Source organism: Dysidea avara, chromosome 6, assembly GCF_963678975.1.
Source record: "Dysidea avara chromosome 6, odDysAvar1.4, whole genome shotgun sequence".
NCBI classification, from domain to species: Eukaryota; Metazoa; Porifera; class Demospongiae; order Dictyoceratida; family Dysideidae; genus Dysidea; species Dysidea avara.
Window position 1 is genome coordinate 27,677,826 of NC_089277.1, and position 24,861 is coordinate 27,702,686.

The 24,861-nt window shown below is 37.7% G+C and overlaps 1 pseudogene; it reads right to left on the reverse strand.

The window, feature by feature from the left end:
• Nucleotides 1-8,320: 8,320 nt before the first annotated feature.
• On the reverse strand, nucleotides 8,321-24,836 carry LOC136259378 (intraflagellar transport protein 88 homolog; annotated as a pseudogene).
• Nucleotides 24,837-24,861: the final 25 nt, after the last annotated feature.

Sequence of the window (24,861 nt, forward strand, 5' to 3'; positions counted from 1 at the left end):
CAGAATGCAAACAGCATAGCTGCCTATTCACACGTCTTATATCTGGTGACCTTCTTCCTGAAGCTGTGATTGTGATCACAAGTCGTCCTTCTGCCATTAGAAGTCTGCAGTATAATTGCATTAAACGTAGAATTGAAATTCTTGGGTTTACAGAGCAGCAAGTGAAGCAAAACATAACATGTTATTATCAAAACTACACTAATGCCTCAGAACTAATACAGAAATTTTATTCTGAGCTAAAACGCCTTCCACTTCTAGAATCTTCTGTATAATTTATTTGGTCCTATTAATTTATGCATTACTCTATACATTTTCAATAGTGGTTATCAATTACCAGAAACATTAATTTACAGATATGTACAAGAATTTAGTTTTAATTCAATTGAGACGTTATAAAGCTAGAAAGTCACATGGTAGTACATCTATAAACACTCTCAGACTGGAAGATTCGCCTAAAGACGTTAAAGACATGTTACTTAGACTAAGTAAAACTATTTGCAAAAGGATTTAACTCTGATATTCAATGAGACAAAGATTAGACAATACTGCTTTTATTCAAGAGATGTGAGCCTTGATAGTTTCGATGGAATGGGACTATAACAGATTACCAATCACAGGCATTTTGAATCTGTCATCAAAACATATGAGTTTATTCATCGCACCCTTCAGGAGGTACTGGCAGCTTGGTATTTATCTCGACAAAATGAAATATTTAAACAAAAGCAGTTGCAAAATATTTGTAACAGAAAACAATTTGAAATGGTATGGATATTTTATGCAGGCTTGACAAAATTTAAAACCGTTTCTTTCAAAGATATCCTTCCAAGGAATTCTGTTCTGAAGATTAAAATGTCCAGCTATAAGGCATTTACCTGGCTAATGTGGGCTGTTGTAAGCAATACATTTACTAGGTTTCATACTAGGAGGCACAAAATCCTCAATTGTGTAAGGAAATGTGTGAACGCTACTGAGATGTTTGTTTGTTTTGTGTCCCCCACAATCTACTGCAACTCCTCAGATTTTATCTGCATTGTCTTACTGTATAGGACACAGTGGCAAAAGTGGATGATTTATAGTATAGGATTAGATTGTATCAATGATGCAGATAATTAACTTTGCTAAAATATTTAATTTGCAATTTAACTTTCCACTGTAAGTGCAATGAATGCAAAGATTTTAGTGGAAATGCTGACAGTGGCATATGTGTCTTTGATCTCAACAGTAGTCAAGGTAAAGTAGATGGTATTGTGAAACTGGTTAAAACTCAGAAATGTTTTCAATGGTTGGTCTGTGAACAAGTAAATGAACGGCTTGTAGTTGAGCTTATGGTAGCTTTAGAGGACAATGCCAGTTTAAAAATGCTTCATTATTTGTTTGTAATATTAGAAGCAACAGTGTAAAAGCATAGATAATATACCTACTGACAGTAGGTATATTATCTATGGTAAAAGCTATTGCTCATATATATGCTGAAGAGAAACAAAACTCTAAAATGAATTGGCTTAAAAAAAAACAATCTACTGTAGCAACATTAACAGAAACTGACATATTTCTGCTACTGAAAACAATAAGTGATTGTAATGATACAGTCCATATGCTGCTCCTTGACAATGTCTTCCACACTTCAGATAAATTCAAGAACAGTTGCATATTATAAATACTAATAGACACTGGAGAGGTGTAAATAAGCTAAGTCTTTCTGTGATAGACTGCTTAAAATGTCAAGAAACCTGTCAACAGATAGTTTCAAAATCTCCTTTTTGAACAATGAGGTAAGTTGGCTGGTATTTTACATGTCTACAGAAAACTTATGAAGACATACCTGTGTGCATATAGGCAAGATTCTGATCTATGCAAGAGTATAGCAACAGTTATAAACAATACATATAATTTTATGTAATCTACTAACTTTATCACCACAGTATACAGTCATAGTTTAGAGATAGTGGAATAAAGTGTTACAGAGGCTTCTCTAAATGTTCTCCATGTTGGTTAAACACATTTTTATAATAATTATGACTGACATGTTTTGATTATCATTTCACCATATACCCCAGGCCAGCACAATTATATAGCTACAAAGCGTCTTTAACAGCAAGTGTCACATTGTTGGTGTTTAATTAAGTCATTCTACAAATATCTTGCTGTCATTTTAGGTAACTAGCCACAACCATACCTTAATTGTCCCATTTTAAGAAATCTAAATCGTGATCTAAATCCAAGTCCATAGCACTTGGGCTCCTGACTCTACTGATTTTATATTGTTATTGAATGACTGTACAATATGCACAAACATGCAAAATAGCTAAAATCTGTTGTGTGTACATTTCTCAGTCTCCATCAAGTTGTACTACTAGAGATTTTGGAATCAACAAAGCAAGTGACATCTTATCTTGGGGAGTACTCCATGAGAATTGTGTGTCCTGAGTGTGATGAGATGAACACTATCACTACTAGGAAAATTAGTTCAATAACATGGGTGTTTATCTTGATCCTGATCTTTTCACATTATGGTGGCCGTAAGTGTTTTTTTGTTGTATCATGATAGTGTTGTGAATTAGACTATTCCACAGGTTTTGTTTATTACCTCTTTGTGTAGACGAGTGTAAAGATGTATACCACTCATGCTCACAATGTAACGCTCACCTTGGAAAATGTGACAATCTTCACTTACTTTTAAGGAAATTCGTAACCACTGTACTATTTATTATACATAACTATAATCACTCCTGATGATAACATATCTCTGTAAGCTTCTTCTAGCTACACGTACATGAGTTTTGTTTTATGTACGATTGTGAACTGAGAATTTACATACCGTGTATAGTGGATGTAAATTGGTTGATTTTTATGAATGTAGATTGTGGTCAGACATTTCTGGTATTTCCCTCATAACAGTTCATAGCCACTAGGTTGCTAATAATCGGAACATTTTACAGCCTTATATCAGGGTTTAGAATTTTGATTTTCAAAGTTGATCTTCAATGTGTTTACAAGTAGTATAACTGGTGAAAAATTGGTGGTTTTTTATAATTCACAGCTGGAGTTATTCTCAATTGTTTGTGGGGGTTCTTGTTTCGGTCATTTCTAATGTCTTGCACTAAATATAGAGGGGGAAGTCACTAAAGAGCATTAATAGTCACTCCCCTGGGCTGTAAAAAAAGTCTTATCACCTAGCAACCAAGTGATAGTTATCAGTAGAATAAACAAGCCCTAAACAGGCAAACAGCAACATTTACCTTGTACTTTCAAAACTTGCTATGTGACTAATTTGGGCTGCCCAGACAATGGAGGTACCCAAATAGAGCTCCGAATAAAGGAGGTTCCACTTTACACACATAAGGCATATCAGCACTGATGATACACATTTGTATTACCTATGTAGTCTCAAAAATAACAGTGGTGTACCAACTTATGACGGCATCAAATTGACTTGGTCTTTATATGAAAGTGGTTTCTATTCGAAGGTGGTCTTTAGAGGTGATCACTAGGTGAAATTATCTGATTCACCATTCCATCACTTTTGAAGTACATTCTAGTGAATTGAAATGCCCTAATCACAGAAATGGGACAATTTAATTAAATACCTCAAGTGTTCCTAAATGCCGATTTGCAATAAAAGTTTTATTATCCATTGTGACTTTTATGGTTATTATTCTCATTGTACCAGTACTAGAGTAAATTAATCTATTCTCGGACACCATGTATACTCGGACACTCGTTCTCGTAAACTGCTGGACGGAATCCTACGAAATTTGGTGTGGAGATACCTTGCATATAGCCCAACTATACCTCCAATTTTGAGCCAAAACTCTTGTTTGATTGTTGTGCTAGACCACATCAAAGTCGTTGCTCAAAATCATATATTCTCGGACAAAATTCAAGTATTGTCGGACACCGGTCGGTAATCCTACATCAAATACTTTAAAGATTTACCACCAACACCATCTGTTAGGGCTATTCATTAGCTATCAGCAGAGCCATAGTTTATTTCTTTCTATCTCATTTGCAGGAAGCTGTGATCGGAAATGTGCGAGCATGTCACCACCTCTATTCTCGGACACGAGCTATCAGCTGGTTCTCGTACACGGTTATATCAAATCGTACAAAAATTATTGTGGACATACTTTATACATAGCCTATCTGAACCTCCAAGTTTGAGCTAAAAAGCTGTTATGGTTAGCTAAATAGAGCGGATTAAAGTTTCCACAAGAAAATTAGTATTCTCATTTTTCTCGGATAATAGCCAATGCTTCCTACCCCAAATAATTTAGCCACTTCCTACCACCACCATCTGATAGAGCTGTTCATTGGCTATCAGCAGAGCCATAGTTTATTTCTTTCCATCACCGTAATGGATAGTTATGATCGGAAATATGTGAGTATGTAATTACATCTATTCTCGGACACATTGTTTCTGTGCTGTCTGATTGATTATTATGATTATGATTATGATTATATACTGGGTCGAGACAGCACAGCTAATAATTGACCCAGGTAATTACAGACAAAAAAAAACATTTAACATATACATGCGTACATAAAATTATTTATTGTGTGATGACAAGGTGGTTGGTAAAAATTTCTGTGGATTTCATCTTGACAAGCTATTTCTGGTGAATTTTTTTTTTACTTTTTATTGACTTGAACTACTTTAAATAGCATGTAATGCCAGTGAACTACCTTTTTGTACCACCAGAAATAGCTGGAGCAAAGATTTAATCAGACAGCGGTGGGGTCTATTCGAGGGTCGGAACGGAATGATGGACTAAACTACGGAACGGAACGCTTTCTCAAATTGAAGCCTGCAGTTTACCGTTGCTGAAACTGCTCTTACATGTTATCGACGGACCTTCAGAGGGTGATTAAACATGCTCTCAAGAAAGATAGAAACAATTAAAAGACTGATTGTGGGTTCTTGTTGGTTGTCATTAGTAACGAAGTACTTATTGTGGGATTAACCTCAGGATTAACTGTCTCAGTGATGAATTTATCACGAAGGGTATTTAATTCATTGCTTGTTTCATCAAGGCTAATAGTATGTGAGTTGTTTATGCTTACTTATACACTCTGGGGCCTGGGCCGGTGTTTCAATTATGCATCTGTACACTGGAGGTACACTACATAGGAAGCAAAGAGACAAGAAAGAGTCAGTGGAATTAACTCAGTCAAAAAGTTAAGGAATTTCATGCAGTGTGTGGAGAAATGATACTGGGCCGTGTGCCATAAGGAGGCTATATTCTGTGAGCATCAATAAAGTGGCATGCCTGAATCCATTAACTACTGCAGTGGACTAAAGCCAGTAGTGAGTTGAAAAGTTTCTGTTTTCAACTGCTAGCCTTTAATCAGTACTTGAGACCAACCAGATCTCCTAAGACTCCCATGTATGTATACTATGTTGATAGCCACCACAGGGATTTCTGTAGTGTAACATTTCACTTACTTCTCTGCACATGTACAAAGAAGCTAACATGCATATACAGAGCAGGACAAATACATGAATTTATGAACCCATTGGACCAGCTGGACTGGGAATCACTTGAAAATATGTACACAAATTTAAAAATTATGTAGCTATGTTGCACACAACATGATGAAATTGATATAATATTTGATTTGTTACACTCCCATTCAAGAGAAGGTAGAGTGGATTATTATGACACAGTCAGAATGGTTTTGGATAGTTAATGAATCATCTTTGACAGTGCTGTCTAAAAGGTCCTTGGTTTTAGCTATAATGTCAGAAAAAGTGTATTTGTAATTAGTACATACTTTATAGCACATATATTAATTATATTTAGTACATAGCTACTTGTATGTGAGGCTAGAATTTTTGCAATTAAAGATGCAGTAAGATTTCATTTTACTTAGAGAAAAATTCAGCTTGTCTGGATTTATTTGTTTACTGTGCAGAAGTCACACAAGATTATAATTCACAGGTACTTAAGTTATTACAAAACTGAATGAAGGAGGGAGAATTAATTACATAAGGGGGAGTGGGTTCCAAAGCTTAATTACTGAAGGGAAAAAATCAATGTTCTGTTTGTCATTAGTTGAAAATATCCATTACTTTAATCGAGGGTCAAAATGGATAAAGAAATCTTTAGTGATATCAATGTGGTCATTAATAATCTTGTACATCACTGTGAGCTTAGCTCTGACTCTTCACTGTTGTAGTGTAGGTAGATCAGCATATTAGAACACTGGAGTATCTCGAAAAAATCATTTAGACAGTCTGGTAGCTCTCTTCTGGATGGCTTTAGCTTTGTTTTCAGTTGTGGGGATCCCGAACAGGTGATGCATATTCCGCAATAGGTCTAACCATGCTTCTGTAACAATTGCACTCATACAACTTGGGAACGCAGTGATGTAAAATTCTGTGTATATAGAAGGTGATTTGGTTGGCTCTTCTGAATATGATATTCAAAGTCAGCTTGCTATCAAAACCCCTAGATAGGTAGCAGACAAAACTTCCTTGATTAGTGTGTTCTCAATGTAGAAAGTATGTACAATGGGACTTCTCATTTGTCACTCTTAAAAACTCACATTTTTGAGGATTGACTGACATCATCCAAGTGTGAGACCATTGGACTAGCAAGTCCAGATCTTGTTGCAAGGCAACACAGTCATCTGTATTGTGTATAAAAGAGTACAAGCAAAAACATCACCATCATAGTCCATTGCAACTAAAATTTGATGAATCCAATCTCATAAATCTTCACATGTGGTCTGAAACTCTGAAAGTGATACTTCACTCACTCAGCCACGTAGCTATTATGCACCTATCAATGTTATCCCCCACCTACCCCCTCCCGGGCGTAGTGGGGGAAATGGTGGGGATTTAACTTTTTGAAAAATCAAATTCTCCACCCATGGGGGAACGACTAGTGGTCAAATCTCCATGTAGTATGGCTGTTAGGTGCTTTAGGAAACAGGTCAATTCCTTTAGCTTACAAATTAAAACAAACACCTAAAATTTCGAGCGGTCAAATGCCCCACTAGTGGAGCAGAGTTTCAGATCAAATCAGGTCAAAATCCCCCACTAATCCCCTAGTAAGCCCGGGAGGGGGGTAGTGGGGCTTAACATTGATAGGTGCATTATGCTGAAGTTAGACTGAATCAAGTTGTGATCAACTAACCTTTTCCTGTGACCAGTGCCTTTCTGGTTTCTGAAAGATGTGGCCAGTTTATTGTGACTGTGCTCTGAAACTGATGAAATTGATTAGCCTTCTGAATAGCTTGTGACCGCTTGTCAATACCAGCAGAAACAATTAACTGACTTCCAATATGGCATCTGAGCCACTGCAACAAACTCGCCTCAGTCATCAATAAATGAATTAAAGAGCGCTGCTTGGTATATTAGGGAGGAGATCAGTCACTGAGACAGCTAATACCACAATTACAAATTCGTTGCTAATAACGACTAACACGAACCCACAATCAATCCTTTACTCATCTCTATCTTTCTTGGAGGTATGTTTGATCACCAACTAGAAGTCCGTTGATAACTTGTAAGGCCAGTTTCAGCAATGGTAAGCTTCAGGCTTCAATTTGGGAAAGCGTTCCGTTCCGTAGTTCCGTTCCGTAGAATGGACCCCACCCGCTCAGACAGCACAGAAACGAGGTGTCCGAGAATTGATGTAATTACATACTCACATATTTCCGATCATAACTATCCATTACGGTGATGGAAAGAAATAAACTATGGCTCTGCTGATAGCCAATGAACAGCTCTATCAGATGGTGGTGGTAGGAAGTGGCTAAATTATTTGGGGTAGGAAGCATTGGCTATTATCCGAGAAAAATGAGAATACTAATTTTCTCGTGGAAACTTTAATCCGCTCTAGTTAGCTAACCATAACAGCTTTTTAGCTCAAACTTGGAGGTTCAGGTAGGCTATGTATAAAGTATGTCCACAATAATTTTTGTACGATTTGATATAACCGTGTACGAGAACCAGCTGATAGCTCGTGTCCGAGAATAGAGGTGGTGACATGCTCGCACATTTCCGATCACAGCTTCCTGCAAATGAGATAGAAAGAAATAAACTATGGCTCTGCTGATAGCTAATGAATAGCCCTAACAGATGGTGTTGGTGGTAAATCTTTAAAGTATTTGATGTAGGATTATCGACCGGTGTCCGACAATACTTGAATTTTGTCCGAGAATATATGATTTTGAGCAACGACTTTGATGTGGTCTAGCACAACAATCAAACAAGAGTTTTGGCTCAAAATTGGAGGTATAGTTGGGCTATAGTGCAAGGTATCTCCACACCAAATTTCGTAGGAGTCCGTCCAACAGTTTACGAGAACGAGTGTCCGAGTATACATGGTGTCTGAAAATAGAATTTACTCTATAAGTATGCATGTATACATATATACAACAACAATTATTCAGGTAACAGGTCTTCTCCTAGTTCAGTGTCATGAAACTCATCCTCATCAGCTGGTTTCTGTCTAGCAGCAGTTTTGGGTCTCTCTGGTAGTTCCCCCAGTGGATCAACATAGGAGTGGTCTAAAGTAAAGGGTGAGAGAGGGTCATATAACAAACTCTATGGCACAATAAGGGTACAAATGAATCAGTAGTACACACACTCTATGATGTAAAATACCATGCAACATTTCAACATCACAAAATTCATTACATATCTGTTATAACACACACCTGCTTCATGTTTTCTTGCTACTCCAGCAGAATCAGAGGATTGTGCAGCATCTAACACAATACAATTATTGACAAACAACACATATACACTACCTACCACTATCAGCACTTGTTATCCTCTCCCTGGCTGACAAGTGACTACCAGTCAATGCGATGTGCAGCAGATGAGGAGGCAGCACTGCTACGTTGTGACCCACTATAACTGGTAGCCTTACCACTATGTCGACGTCCTTCACTGAGTTCTCTCTGAAAATAACATGTCATCACAATGTTACTGTATGTATAGCTGTTTGGTACCTATTGTTTAGTCTCATGTGTCTTTTCTGTCTTCTTCAACTTGTGGATATACTCCTGAGCATCCTTCAGTCCCAGATCAGTACACAGTCATACCAGAAACTTTAGACCTGCATGTAAGAATTAACTAGTGGGTAGGAAATTTTAGTGCAAGTATATCACAACATGAAATGTGTCAAGACTCTAAATGTATTATGTAGAATACACACTAATATACCCAAAATAAAACCTGTCTAACGTGGTCACTACAGAACCAAATATTTCTGGGCCTTAATAAACTATTTGTGACTGGATTTTGGAAAAACGATCCAAATCGCACATTAGAAGTTTCGAGATAACGGTTTTAAAGAATTGAAGCCAGCATAACTCTCCAAGGATAGCAAGCACGCGTGTGAAATTTACACAAAAGATGCATCGATCTGTTACCTTTCAGGCCACTTCCAGTACTTGTAGCTGCTTGTAGAGTTTCCCGCCAAATAAGATAGAAAATCTGAGCAGTTGGACGAGCGAAGTAGTATCACGAGTGCTCACAAAGGGGTGGAGGGTGGCGGGTGGCGGGGAGGGCAAGAGATAGACCTCAAAATTGAGGTAGACCATGATTGGAGTCCAGACAGGAGATTACATGGCTGTGCTGGCTCCTTAGTGGCTGATATGTAGCAAAATCAACAGAGAAAGCATCTGGCCAACATTATAAGGCTGTCCACCAGTAAACCACTGATTCTTGCCAAGCCAGGTCCTTCACAAGGCCTTAACCGCCATTTGAACACTCCACACTACCCAGAAAAGACGTCTATTACAACCAGCCTTGAGTAGTTTGAGTAGTACTGAGGGTTAAAACTAGTAGTACGATAGTGTAGCTATCCACTGGTGGTGTTAGTTTGATTTTGCCTGATGTGCGATTTGGTTGTAAAATCTGGTCACATTTGTTGTACTAGACTGGTAACTACTAAGCAGAGATGTGACCTTCCTACACAAGTGTGTTACAAGCTGGCTGTGGGTACACTTCTGATTTCCAGAATTATTGTGGGAAGTTTGTGTCTATCGCCTGTGGGCAAAATTTTAAGACAGCAAATGAACACTTCATGAGAAGAACCAAATGACGTATACATGTGTAACTTCCTTGTCAGAGGTTTCATCCTACTTGACCACTAAGACAGTATTCATTGTATATTATCATTTGTTTACTCACATTCAATGTTGTCAGGAAATATTTGATGTGCTTGTTTGTATGTCTGAAAGGCTTGAGGATAGTTACCTATGAAGTGAACAGTCTCACACATATGTAATACATTGGTTAACAGTCTTACCAGTCTTCCTATAACAACTAGCTATCATTAACCTCCAACTGATCTCCTTTGGTCTACAATACAATACTACACTACAGTACACTAATGGGGCTGGACACACTCACCGTATTAATGATGCTCTTTCAAAGAATTGTATAGCCTTATCAGCATATTGTGAGTCCATGTAGTAGGCCCCCAACCATGAGATCACCTCAATATTGGATGGACAGTATCTATAGGACTGAGATAACCAGATAGTAACTAACTGGATGGGTAGGTGGATTAGTGGGTATACCTCAAGGTAGTATTGGAAGGATTGCGACTTGTCAGAATCCTCATACATGTCTCCTAGTCTCTGTAGTACATTAGGATCAGTGGGGACCAGTGATAATAACTGCATGAACCTGTTGAGATATGCAGCAGTAGACAATATACAAGAGTATGTATACTGTAGGTACTATTGCATAGTGGCAATTTGGGAGAAAAATCATCTCAAAAATGAGATGGCCTCCTGAGGAACAATTTTGCTTCATCCCTAACTATATTAAACGATTGAAACTTTTGCTCATTATAAATATCTACTCATGCACAACCATCAATCACATTACATCACAACCTACCAAGTCAGATGATTGGTCATAATCTTCAAGTTTATCACATCTGAACCAATAGCTAAGAATTTCATGTTTGATGATAAAATAACTTTTGAGGACCTCGATTGATTATCCAAAAGGTAAGTGACTGCTGTGTAATAGTTTGACACCTTTCCACAAGCTTATAGTACCACCAGACTATACCGTAATAGATTATGGAGATTTACTATCACCTAGATACATTGCCTGTCACAATAGGTCATACAAGTACAGAGGGTTCTCCATTATTCAAACACGTGCCAGTTCAATTATGAAGTGAATCATTTAAGTAGTTCTTAATTACTCTAATAGAACATACAGTAAGTGTCAAAATACTCTAATAGAACAGTCATTCATACTTTTCGGATAGTTGAGACTCTGGATATTCAAGTGTTGGGTAATTGAGTACCTACAGGACTATAAGTATCGTGATAATTCTTTTATCTAACTTATCTCCTAGGGGACATATGGGCTACATTGATCCAAACAAATTTACATATTTGAGCAATGTTGTGATTAACTGACACACCTAATAGAGTGTACTATGTGCAAGATAATAGGTCAGACATTTTGAAGCCAGCATCGTTATAGGAGACCTCTCAGTGATATAATTGCAACTATAAAGCTCTGTCAAAGAATGAAATTTGCATATAAACTGCTGATTCCAACTTCACACGTGTTGTCTGAGAAGAAAACCTCAACACTATAATCATCCCAAAAGAATCTATTACAAATAGACTTACTATACAAATTACAGTAGGAGGATGCATGTCAGCAATTTGGTAGATGACATGTGGAGAGTTTCTGATGATGGAGTGTAGTTTAGTGAAGTGATCAAGTGCCTCTGGTAACTGGTTCATCCTCTTGTGACACAAGGCCAAGTTGTGTAGTGCCTCAGAACACGTAGCCTCTATACTGTATGTGTAGTAATAATGGTGATATACTCTAATAGAATAGTCACAATACCTCAGAGCCTCCTGGTAGCACTCACTAGCCTTCTCATATTGACCACTAGTGAATAAACAGTTACCCTTGTTGACCAGTGCTGTAATAAAAGGATAACAACTAACAATACAGGTAGGTGTATATACATACCAACACTGAAAGATAGTGGGAAGAATAGGTAGTATATGTTAAAATGTAATGCACTAAATGTTTTTCTGATAAAACATAGAGAAATCTTAAATATAAGAAACAAGGTGTTGTGCTACTTCTAAAAAGCAGGTGCCATGCAGCTAGCTAACTCATCTGGAATTAACTAATAGGTTTTTGGTGATACATAATTAATTTATTGTAATTCTCGGATTTTGTAATTCATGAAATTTTCTTTATTCTTCAATTACGTTGCTATGCACTGCTAAGGAAGTGCTTGTTAAACAAACCGCGTTTAACAACATATTACGCACAGAAGTATCTGCTAAACTGTTTTATAGTTTGACTATTCTGTATTTTCCCACAATTTCTCTTGACAAAGCCTTAGAGCTGCTCTTCATTTTCGCTTGTGTACGTAGTGGATACGCCCCTTTCCAAACTTGAAGGGATAGGCTATTCCTGGTAGTTTACGAGGCTAGCACTGTTGTTTCTCAATTGTTAAATGCCCTTAAAACCCGAAGGGAAGGTAATTCACAAAGTCTGAGGAGACTCACCACACCCGTATTTCAGACCGCTGAAAAGAAACCACCTCAGAGCAAAGTTTACCTGTGCGAAAGTTGAGTACAGCCTTCATTTTGCTTTCATTTCTTACGTAAAAGCTGCTTTACTGTTAATTTTAATGATTCACTCACGTGGGTGCGTACGGACAAATATAGGTAGATAGGTAGATAGATAGGTACACACACTTTTACCAAAGATATTACACCCACCAGGGATTGGAAACTGGTTGTTTATGACACCTCTATCCGCACCTCCGTTGACACCTTTCTACACAAAATAAATTTATGCTCTACCAAGTTATCTTCCCACTGCCGATACTGTAGTAACAATAATGAAGCAGAAACAGTAAAAGAAACTTCCAAGGAAGCACCAAAGTGGTTGCGAACAATATAATTCCTGCGCGTTCAACTGAAACAGTAATATTATATACAGTTGACACGCGTAGTGACTTCTGTAAAATAGAATTTTTTGTTTTCAAGGCTGTAGTTGAATTTCAAACTGTGCTGGTTCGATTAACTGATGTCTTATCTACCAGGAAATGACATGATAACTTCCACAGGACATTGATTGATTACGCTAGAACTAGCAAAAGAAGAAGACCTGGGCAGAGCGTAAAAGCTGAAAAATACCTTTGTGATGAAGGAAGCTTTTTACAATTATGCTGGTTCGATTCGTCATACCAAGTTACCTGTACAGTACAAAATTGGCTTTTGTAGAAACTGCCATATGAGACTTACAGCTAGCAAAAGTTTGAGAGTGGCCACAGGAGTTATCGTCCTTAGCATCCTGTCTGACGTTAAAGAAAGGCTAACAGTGATGGTTCACCAAAAGGATGGAATTTCAACTTCATACTACTCAATATACGTTGTATTACAGAAGTTAAAGGAAGTTCTTCTGAAACAACTGGAGGTGTGGATCCGGCAAATTTTTGTATGGGGAGTATGCGTAGTTTCTAATCCCAGGGGGGGAGGGGTGTGTGTGTGTAGTATCTATGCTTTTATGAAACAATGTCAGTAAATCAGACGCGTGCCCACAGCCAGCTGAGAAGCCGGCTGTGGGCACACGCCTGGTTTAAAAATTAAGAGTTTTAAACCAGTGTAGGGACAATGTACAGTAGTACCACTGCAGTAAAAAATACTGAAATTGGAGTGGCACGTAATTATACTGTACAACAGTAAGAAGTGAATATCCTCACTCTGCTTATACTTGTTTGTGGACTTTTAAAAAAAAATTCATGACCACTATTAAAAAGCTAGTTGCCATCACATATGTAATACAATTCTAGTTCTAATCGACAATAGCACATGTGTTGTACGGTTATCAATATGCAAAAGGTTTCTTCTTAAGAGAATCTGAAGCGTTTCTGTGGCCGTAGCTGTAACCACTGTTCTGCTATGCTTGAATGAATGCATCAGGCAGGCAGTAGAAAATTCCGTTGAATAACTTTTAAAATATAATTCTGTAGCAACTTGACGAAAATGTTTCCAGTAAATGCACTGACCAACACTGTCATGTTGTCATGTTGTCATGTTGTCATGAGGGGAAATTGAGGCAGGTTTTTGGGTGATATTTTATCACAGACCATGCCCACACATTCATTGTCCCTACTATATTGTACTTTGCGTGGGAGGATCAAAGCGATTGCCGCGTATCGTATTGTCCATACAGTACTTATCAACTGCAAAACTGTATGAGTCATACAGTACAGTTATGCAGCTAATTGGGCAAATACAGTACAGTTATGCGGAGAATATATTTAAGGAATGTTACATAAACAACACACTGAAAACCAGCCAAACTAATCCTATGAGTTCGTTCTATGGCTAGGAATAGATTGTATAAACACCTACTGATCGTCTGATCACGAAGCTTTTAAAACACGACTCCACTAAGACAGCACGATTGATAGCGTGCATGACAGTGTAAATCACTAAAACTAGCCATTAGTCTGTTCTACAACTAGAAATAGATTATATGAACACTTACTGATATCCTTATCACCGAAAATCGCAGCGGTTTGAGTACTAGAGAAAATCGCTCTGAGCCAGACTCGACCAGGAAATACAATATAACACTTAAAGCACCGCCTTGCTTGTGTGTATGAAAAATACAGTACTTGGGGGGTGCCTCGAGGCAATTACAGTACTTGGCTTCACCTCGTGCTGTATTAGCCTCTCGACACACCCCCTCGTACTGTATTTTCCGTACACATGCGTGGCGGTGCTTTAACTCTAACATACAGTACAATACAGTACTATTGTACTGTATGATGTATCACTGACAAGTAAATCATCACATGTACATGCAGTATGACAGTACATGTACATACCACAAGGATTGTATCTATCAGTAGACATTGCCAAGTCAGCATATTTCTCTGCCTGTTTCAAGTCTCCTTCCTGTAAGATGCAAGATGTGTATGAGATGATGTTATTGATATAGTGGAAATGAACATATAAATGTCATCTCAAACAGTACCCATTTTAACATACACTAAGTACGAAGGACTGGCTAGGGAAGTCTTTCCTTTATGCACAGGGGTACAATACCTAAACCCTCTATCGAATGGACACAAAGTGATTGTTCTATTAGAGTATTTAATATTTAATACAAAATCTTTTATTTTTTAATGTTGGCACTTGGGCTCTGGTGTACACTGTTAATCAATGAATCCAAAGGTGATTTCCTGCAACCCCCTTGGTATTCCCCTCTGATAGAGAATGACTGACCAGATAGTACAAGAAGGAGAGATTGGTGGAAGCTGTGGCAGCCATCTTGCTATCCTTCTTCTCAAATCCCTTGAGGATCTCCACAGCCTTGGCAAAGTCTCTCTGCTTCAAGTAGGTCAGTGCTTTAGCCATCTCCAGTTCTGAGGCCAGTTCTGCATATGGAGAGCTCTCCACACACTCTATATACCTGAGGGGAGAACAAGTATATCAGATTGAGCTTATACACTAGTAACACTACATGTAAATAAAGTGAAAACCTCAGTTAGCATTCACCTCTTATAAGATCACCGTGTGCTAGGCCCCATACATAGTTAAGGTGCACTTCATCACCTCATTAATAAGACCGCTCCATTATAGCGACCATGTCAAGTAGGTCTCAAGGTATAATTCATGACTTCATCATACAGTACAGTAGTACTGTATAATAGGGATCATGCAGTTTTGGGCTTTCTTGCCCGAAAATATCACCCTAAAACCAGCCTCAAATTTCCTTCACAACAGCTTGGTAGTATTTGTTAGGCATAGCCAAGCCCAAAAATTCCTTCAGAGTGATCCCAAAACCCTTCCAACAAGTTTCTATGGGATTTTAAAAATTTCCTATTTAACAGAGTTTTATTCTGACCAACTAACTAACTAAATGATACCTTCAGCCAAGCATAACTTGACAATGGATAAGGCTACAGGCTTGATTTTTTCACTGTTTGATGTCACTTCGTCCCGAGACGTGCCTTTTTGCCAACCGCAGTACATACAATGCACATACCATGGACTTACCCTTGTCCTCCTTTGTATTCCAGTTCTTTTTGCTGACTATGCAAAGTGTCAACTTGCGATAGCTCGATACAGCTTCGTTCAAGCTATGTCATGCTTTTTTCCTGCATTTCTGTAGTGACTGGATTCATTGCAGAGTAGTTTCTTGTACTGTTCTTTGTTTGTAACACTGTGTAACAAGTGGAGCATAGCTACAAATGAAGCATAGTGGCCACCTCATTTTTCAGTGCATAATTGATTATCGGGGTGCGCGTTTAGACGCAAAATTATTTTATGGAATGCCTGGTGCCATTCTTTCTTTTAATGTAGTACACCTTGATTCAGTAGTCATAATTGTGTTATTAAAAAAGTAAAAAAACAAGTAGAAGGAAAAATTAGGAATTTTAAGCTGTTGTATATCTGCAGGTGTAGGCAACCTTCATTGTTTCATAATTTTTAGCTGTTCCCTTATTTCCCTGCTTTTTTGTTCTTCGATCCCTAATCCAGCTTAAAATTCCTAATTTTTCCTTCTACTTGTTTATAAGACCATCTCATTATAGCAACCATCTCAAGTAAGTCCTAAGCATGGCTAAGGTATACTTCATTCATGACTTCATTAACAACACCACATTATTAGTGGTAGTGTCGCACGGGTAACAGCTAAATTTGCAATTATTGGTATAAGTTACGTGCATAGCGGAAATAACTACCCAATTAACTGAAACCCACAATCAATGAATAAAAACGGTAATAAAATTAATGAATAAAAATGTGATAGTAAAAGGGAGTGGTCAATGCAGCAGTCAGTGGTAAAACATTTGTTTGTTGTAACTATTTTATAACTTGTTTGTATGGTTGTAAGGGCAAAGCAGGCTGTGCACGTACAGTATATCAGCCGTCCATATCAATGTCAATTACCCTTCGCAGAGGATCTGGGGAATCCCACTAACAACACTGCTTGAGAAGCTGGCTTAGCTGTTTTATAACTACTACTGTACTTGGCCTTTTACTTTTCCGTGAAAGCGGTTAGTTCCAAAGCTATAGCAGACTTTGTACTTAGCCACTGATGTAATTAATTACATTATCATTACAAATGCAATATAATAGATGATCTTTTACTCCTCCTGTTCTGAAGAATATCAGTTAATATCGGCATATTGGTAACAGGAATGGGCAACTAATTGGTATTGGTAAATGTGAAAATATGCATATCAGTGCAATACTATCCATTATTGTATCAGTCCCATAAATTGGCCTTAATAACAATCACCTTAATAAAGCTTAAAAAACTACACACACATTTCTGTGGTAAAAATAAAAAGGGACAAAATTTGATGGATATGGGAACAAGCAATCCACAACAGAACAAATTTCCACTCTTAAAAGTTTTTGTTATACGTACATGAAAACAGTTAGTACAGATCCATACACATACCAGTCAAATCCAGCAGCAAAAGAACTTTCTATTACAGGAGAAATCAGTTTTGCTGATGTTAGTATGAAGTACTCAGTTCTCTGCCTCCTACAAAACAACAAGACAAGAGATGATAAATAACAGTAAATTGACCACTGAATCATAGTTTAACAACAGACTGTACCTTTCTGTCTCAATCTTCCTCAGTTCAATCAACAACCTCGATCATCATCCTACAATAACAAACAAACAGGTCTGGTGAACATGGTAGTATACATGGTATTATTTTAGGAGGGGGCAAAGCAGGACCTGAAATTGACTTAAAATTCTCAGTGAGAGTTTCCACTAAGAGTGAGGTTTCTAGGTTTAAGAGAACTACATACATACTCCTGCTGAACATTCTCATCCCCTGGGAATGGCATTAATAATATTTGTTGGAGGCATACATACCATAGTGGGAAAATTGTTGTAATAGTTTATATTCCATTGAGAAGCATATACCTGAACCCCCACACCACCACTAAAAGCCTACACACTTCAACCTTCCTGTTCAATGGCCACTCTCAATAGCCTACTCACCCATACCCCTACAGTAAGTACATGGGTGATACGTGCACATCGCAAGATCTAGACAATCACATCACAAGTATATACATACCACAGTTGGGTAATAACGGTCCTCATCATCTTCTCCATTTTTTTGTACCTTCAACAGTCGCTGGAATCCTCTCTTCAACTTCTCCTGGTCCCCAATAGCATGATAACACAAGATCAGGTTGAAGGCTGTACAGGAACATGTACTGGTTATACATAGCATACACACAAGGAGTGCAAAGTTGTAAGAAGGGTAATGAAGCTGGTCCGACTGGTACTGTATGTATGACATATACACAAATAGTGTCTGTCTCTGTGACATCTCATCCAACTTGAGAGATCAGCTTTATATTTATAGTCCAACAATAAAGTGATTCATACATTGCTATAATCAATACATAGGACCATTAAGACCAACATCTAACCATTATCATCAGAACGATAGCCATTAACATGCCAACTAATCATAAAAGCACTCAGGTGAGCAAATTTGTTTGGCTCATTCAGAGCTGTGTTATATTACTTAGACAGAGCACGCACATGTTGGCAAAATACTCTTCTAACATATTCACCAAGTTAGCAAGATGTTTTGACCTACATTGTACATATTTTGTACACAGAACAGTGGCAAGTGACACATACTGTACACATCAAAGATATTATTTGCAGCATCAGGACACATGCACACAGGGATAGGCAATATTACATTTTTGAAGAACAGTACAGTATTAGGAAAATACCTCAGCATTACTAAATACCTTTTCTCTTAAAACATGGGCAAGAAATGATTTATACTTATACCTGTGTGCACATTGTGTTAGTAGTAGTAAATAACTTTTTAAAAGGAACACATGAAATGACAATTGTACGGTTTGAAGTATCCCAAAAGTAAAACCGAACCACTATGAATACTTCAACACACATTCTGTACGTTTGTGCTTGTCCGCAGCCTAAACATGGCTGTATGGGGTTTGACTTCATGTATGGCCCACTAAACCACCAAAATTTAATTTAATTACTACATTAAATTCAGTATCGGTATTTTTAGAAAACCACATCAGTATCTGGAAAATACCTTCATTACATAAATACCTCCCAGCCCTACATGCACACACCACAGACAGACAGACAGACACTTACATACAAACAGACAGACAGACAGACACAGACACACAATTACATAATAACACTTACCAGCCTTCACACTGGGTTTCTCACTCATGATGCGTTCATATGATGTCATAGCATCAGAATACTGTCCCATCCTAACAAACACTGCACCAATATTCTGTAGGATCTTTAACCTGAAGTGGATCAGAATATGTATAACACACTGTCACATATACAGGGTAGGTCCCTCACAAAAACAGCTAAGGTGTACTTATTGTAATAATATTTAGGCTGTATTTATTTGACCAGTGACCCTATCATTTATACATACGTACATACCATATGTATTTGTGCATGATATTATACTGCATGTATGTATATTAGCAGATCATACAATGGTTATACTGGCGCTACCTGACATCTTTGTGTACATTCTGTATCTGATCCAGAGCCATACGATACATCTTGACTGCTTGAGGATATTTCTTCTGCTCAAAATAAATGTTGCCCATGTTGACCCTCAGCTGACCTGTGAAGCATCACATGTGTACAGTACACACACAGATGCACTGTGCAAGTACAAACCACAAACATACAAACATACAGTAGATCCCCTCTATACCAAGTATTTGTATTACAATAACTGTCCTGGTAAGAGAGGGTTATGGCTTCAAGATTCTAAATAAGTGTGTACTAGACCGTGGAGAAGTAGACCGATTATCAAGATGTGACTAGATTTCAACGTGTCCTGTTTAACTCTTAAACCCGCATAGTCCGTTTAAACTTAATAAGCACACATGCCTTGGACTAAGTGTTTAACTTTCAATTTGTCCATCCTATGGCTACGCAATTTACGTCATTCTACTTGTGATGCAACAAGGATTAAAATGATACCTAGGGTTTTACCCTAACACTAAATGGTAAGGCCAAAACTAGCCATGAAAATAACTTTTCAGTAGGGAAACACACAAACCCCATACCTTTATAAAATGGTCTATAACTCAATGGTGGTTGCTCCTATCACCTTGCAACAACTTCCATTTGATTTGCCGTAAAATTTTTTACCAGGCCATAACAGTATGACTCACAATCGAAATTAAAAATGTGGCAAGAATTTTGAAACACGGAGACATGACTTGCTGCTGTTTATTGCTTCATAACAGGTAAGCCACTGTAGTTACAGTGTTCATTTAACTTTCTCCAAGTAGCCCAGTGAACAGACTTTTCGCTAATAAAATGTTCGAATATTCGAAGCTTTGATGTTACAGGTTTTCTTGTATTTACTAGCATCCTTCTTAAGTTTTATCTTTCTAATCCTATTTAATAAGTTTTTAAGCATTTGGCAAGTGCATAGCAGCAGTACTGAATGATGTGGTTGATTGATTGCAAATGGGCATGTCTGCTATATTGCAATCATGCATAGGTAAACACCAACTAATGGCTAATCGTACGCAATATCTATCACTTTATAAAGTGTTAAGGCTATAACTGTGGTAGCAAGCTAAACTGTGATGGTTTAAAAGTGGGTGTGACACTCACAAAGAGACAAACATCGATCGCACAAGACCAATAAGCAGCTGCAATAAAGACAATGACATTTATTTGTAATTCTTTCTTAGATTATGAGTGCTTTGAAGGATACTTTTAAAATTCGAAGTTTATTACTGAACCTTCGAACCCATGAAACATTCGAAGCTTCATCTCAGCCCTAGTCGCAATACGTGCCCACATTGCACAGCTTATGATAATGTCCAGATACCAGACAAAATCCGGTCAAACTGCATAGATGTCTGACCATAATGCAATTTGTCCGGACACAGTGTCCCATCAAAGCATAAGGAGGGAGCCTAAAGACTGAGCTGGCATATCTGTTGATTCTATAAGTAGCAACAGTCGATTGGTTGCTAGGAGATACTACACATTCTTACAACCCAAGGGAGTGACCACTAATATACCATTGCCAACTCTCTGGTGTACTGTAACACATATCAGCTGCATCAGGCATGTAATATAAGGTCCTCTGCTATGCTTTAGCAGATACAAATAGGCCTATACTAATTATCTTCCACATGTCCAGTCAGTTTAGGCAATTGTCTGGCCAATTCTGATTTGTCAGGACATTATGGCAGGCCAACAGAAATTTCTTATCATAAGCTCTGATATTGTGTAAATCCGTATTCCACAAAAGTTATTTGCGGGTTTAAGGGTTATAAGGATACACTCTCTACACAGATGGACAGACTAGTGATGTGCGATATATCGAAAAAATATCGATTTCGCGATAATTTTGTCGATATCGTTATCGTATCGATTTTCGATACTGCTTTAGCAGATTTCGATATTTATTGAAAAGGTAATATTTTGTGATAATTATCAAAATATCGAAGAATATTTCGATAAATCTACAGCATTTAGTGTGTGATTGCACAATCACGTTAGAAATGAAGGTTGGTTCTGTACTATCTAGCCACTTTAAAAACTTGTCTGCCAGTTTTCTAGGCTTATTATTAGTTTTATGCAATGGTTTGTGTGCAAATTGTATTTCAAGCATATTTATAAATATCGCCCCCCCCACACAATTAAAAATTATCGAAAATCGTATCGAAATTTTGATATTTACCCCAATATCGCATCGATATAATATCGAAATAAAAATCCTGATATCGCACACCACTAGGACAGACAGACACATACACACACGTATGCACACACGCACACGCACACACACACAACAACAACAACAACAACACAAACATACCTCCATTAGTGAACATTTTATTCTTTACTATCAACAAGTAGGTGTTGAGTGCCTCAGAGTACATCTTATTAGCGTGATACTGATTGGCCAGGTTGAACAATACCTGTAGAAGGACAATGATAGCATAAGTAACACACTTGTATGCACCATACAACACATTAGTACATAATTGAGAATACTTGCATTACAATATACATAAATCTTGGCATACACCCCAGTATCACATTTGTTACATTCACATTAGTATTGATTGTATACGTGTTAGAAGAGAACATCCCCTCCTCCCCTTGGATAAGGAGCTTTGCCCTCCTAGAATCACTACCAGCTAAAATTATACGTACTCTAAAAGTGAAATTACAGAAAAGATTGGAACATTCAATACATCACACAAAAGGGACATTATACACACACCCCTAGAACTACGTAACATGTTACAATCATGTGACTACACACTTACAGAATACGTGAGGTCAAGATTGATTTGTTCATTAAGAGAAGCCTGATCACGTTGTTTACACAACAACCTCTCCTTACGACCTGCCTCCTTTGCTCTATCAAGTGCCTACAAGTAATAATAATACAATAGTACAAGAGTGTCATTACCACAAAAATTTAACCAGTTACTTACCAGTTGATATTTCCTCTCACACAGTTAGCTACAGCACTCTCCTCTAGTAGTTGGTTGACCTTCTTCTCCAACTGTTTGATCACCTCCTCCACTCCATCTTCTTGTTTGGTTTCCAGTACTGCTCCACTACCAGTTGTCCCCCCCGTCTTGTCTGAACTACCTCCTGATGTCTGGTTGAGCGGGTCAAACAACTCTGTGATGGAAGGGGGTAGCAGTAAGTGGTGATAACACAGAGGATAAAGAGGAAGGACATATACTATAAGACTTGATGTACGTATGTATGACATAATGTTATGACAAGTGTAAAGAATTATATCACTTACGTAGCATAATAATTTAGGGAGGAAGACACAACTAAAGATGAGATCACCATATTTTATGTTAGGCTAAATCAGACTCCTCAGCAAAAAGACCATAATCACTTCTAATACATAGGTCTCAGACAGTGCTTAAGAAAATGCATACCTTTAGCTAGAAGTAGTCTATGTGTTAAAATTTAAGCAGATGGAGTTGCAAATCCTAGTGCATGCATGTTGCTGGGGGATCAAGTCATCACTGTATCTCTAACTGCATTCAACAGTGTATTAGTGTCAGCTTAGGTCCCTAGTGGGATGGAAAGTAATTCCAAAACCCTCACAATAGTCAGTACGTTCACACAGTAAGTGTCCCAGAGCATAGATTATGGTTAGAGAGGACAATTTCATCTATAGTACACACTCACTTCTATCAGCTGAGGTATAACCAGCTCCCTTGACTAAAGTCATTGGACGATTATGGCCACTTTCCTGTAACATATACATACATACGTATAGTATAATGTAATCACATCACTCTACAGTATAACACTACTGTACAGTGGCATATAATTAGTAGGTGCTTGGTAGTAGTGCTAACGAAACCTCTTAATAACAAGGACAAGTATGCAATATTGCCCAAGAACAACATCATTTCTCACAAGTATGTGTGATTAAAAAACTCACCAATTAAGGGAGTGGTAGCCATTTTGCTAGCGAGTAGAGGGATAACAACTCCATAGCAAAATGACTGCCACGTTCTTTAATTAGTGAGTTTTTTAATCATGCGCACTCGCAAGAAATGACATTGCACTTCATAGTTGGCAATGACATGACCTTCACTGAAATGTTCAGGTACCTTGAAAACTATGACACACTGTTAATCAGTATATGGTGATACTGTATATATATATCACTTTTGGCAGGAGAAATTCAAAAGATTAGTATTAACTTGGGGTCCTAATGTGTTCAGACATTCAAATTATAAGTACCATATGAAACTACACATGAAATGCATAAGAATATTTACAGAACATGAACTACTCACAGTAACAAATCCTGTCATTAGTCGTCCAGTACCCATACGAAACTGTGAATGGTACAATACAAATACTACATGAATAGTATGTATTGCTAATAGACGTATACATGCACATTTAAGAAAAGCAAAGCCTGTAATAGTTGACCCGAGGAATTGGAATACATGTGAATTAGTCAGGTTCTAAGCCAACCCTACCCCATGGGAATCATATAAGCTGAAATTTAGGTATCTAGAGATCACGCTTACTATGCAACAAAGATAATTGAGCATTTGTCTCACAGTTACTCAACAATATGGCAAGACAGACTGGAATACAAAGTTCTCAACAGAACAAAAAGCATGACATAGCATCAAACGTGGAACCTTGTATTTATCAGGCTAAAATTCTACCCGCCTGATTGTGTCAAATACTGCTATACACACAACCACACGAAAACTACATTATTATAACTTATATTTGAGCTTTACATATTATTCACATTTACATACTACTCACCCCAATACCAGGTGGACCAGCACCAGCTGCCATCTGAGATTTAGAAAAAAAACAATAATAATTTGGAACAGGATTACACTTTACAAACTACAAAACTGAACTCTACAATACATTACCAGTAATGATGGGCGTTGTCCATAGCTTGTCTTGATAGCTTGTTGCAATCCCTGATCATCCTCTAGGTCCTGAAGACAGACAACAATGAAATCATACAAACATATTCGGATACATGTATGACCAGTGTGAATAGTGGAAATAAGTGGGACAGATGATGTACTACTTTTAGCAAGAAGAAAACCATGAACAATAGGAGCTTCAACTTTAGCTTCACTAAGCCACTTACAAAAAAGTTTAATGCTCTTCATAAAGAAAAATAATAATTTCAGTGGTGCGCGCTTAATCGAATACCGCAGTGCAGTAACTATTGTACACAACAGACAGGCTACTCACATCCAACAATCCTGATAGTCATAACCAGAGTAGAGGTCATCCTCGTCATTGTCAGGAGCTAAACG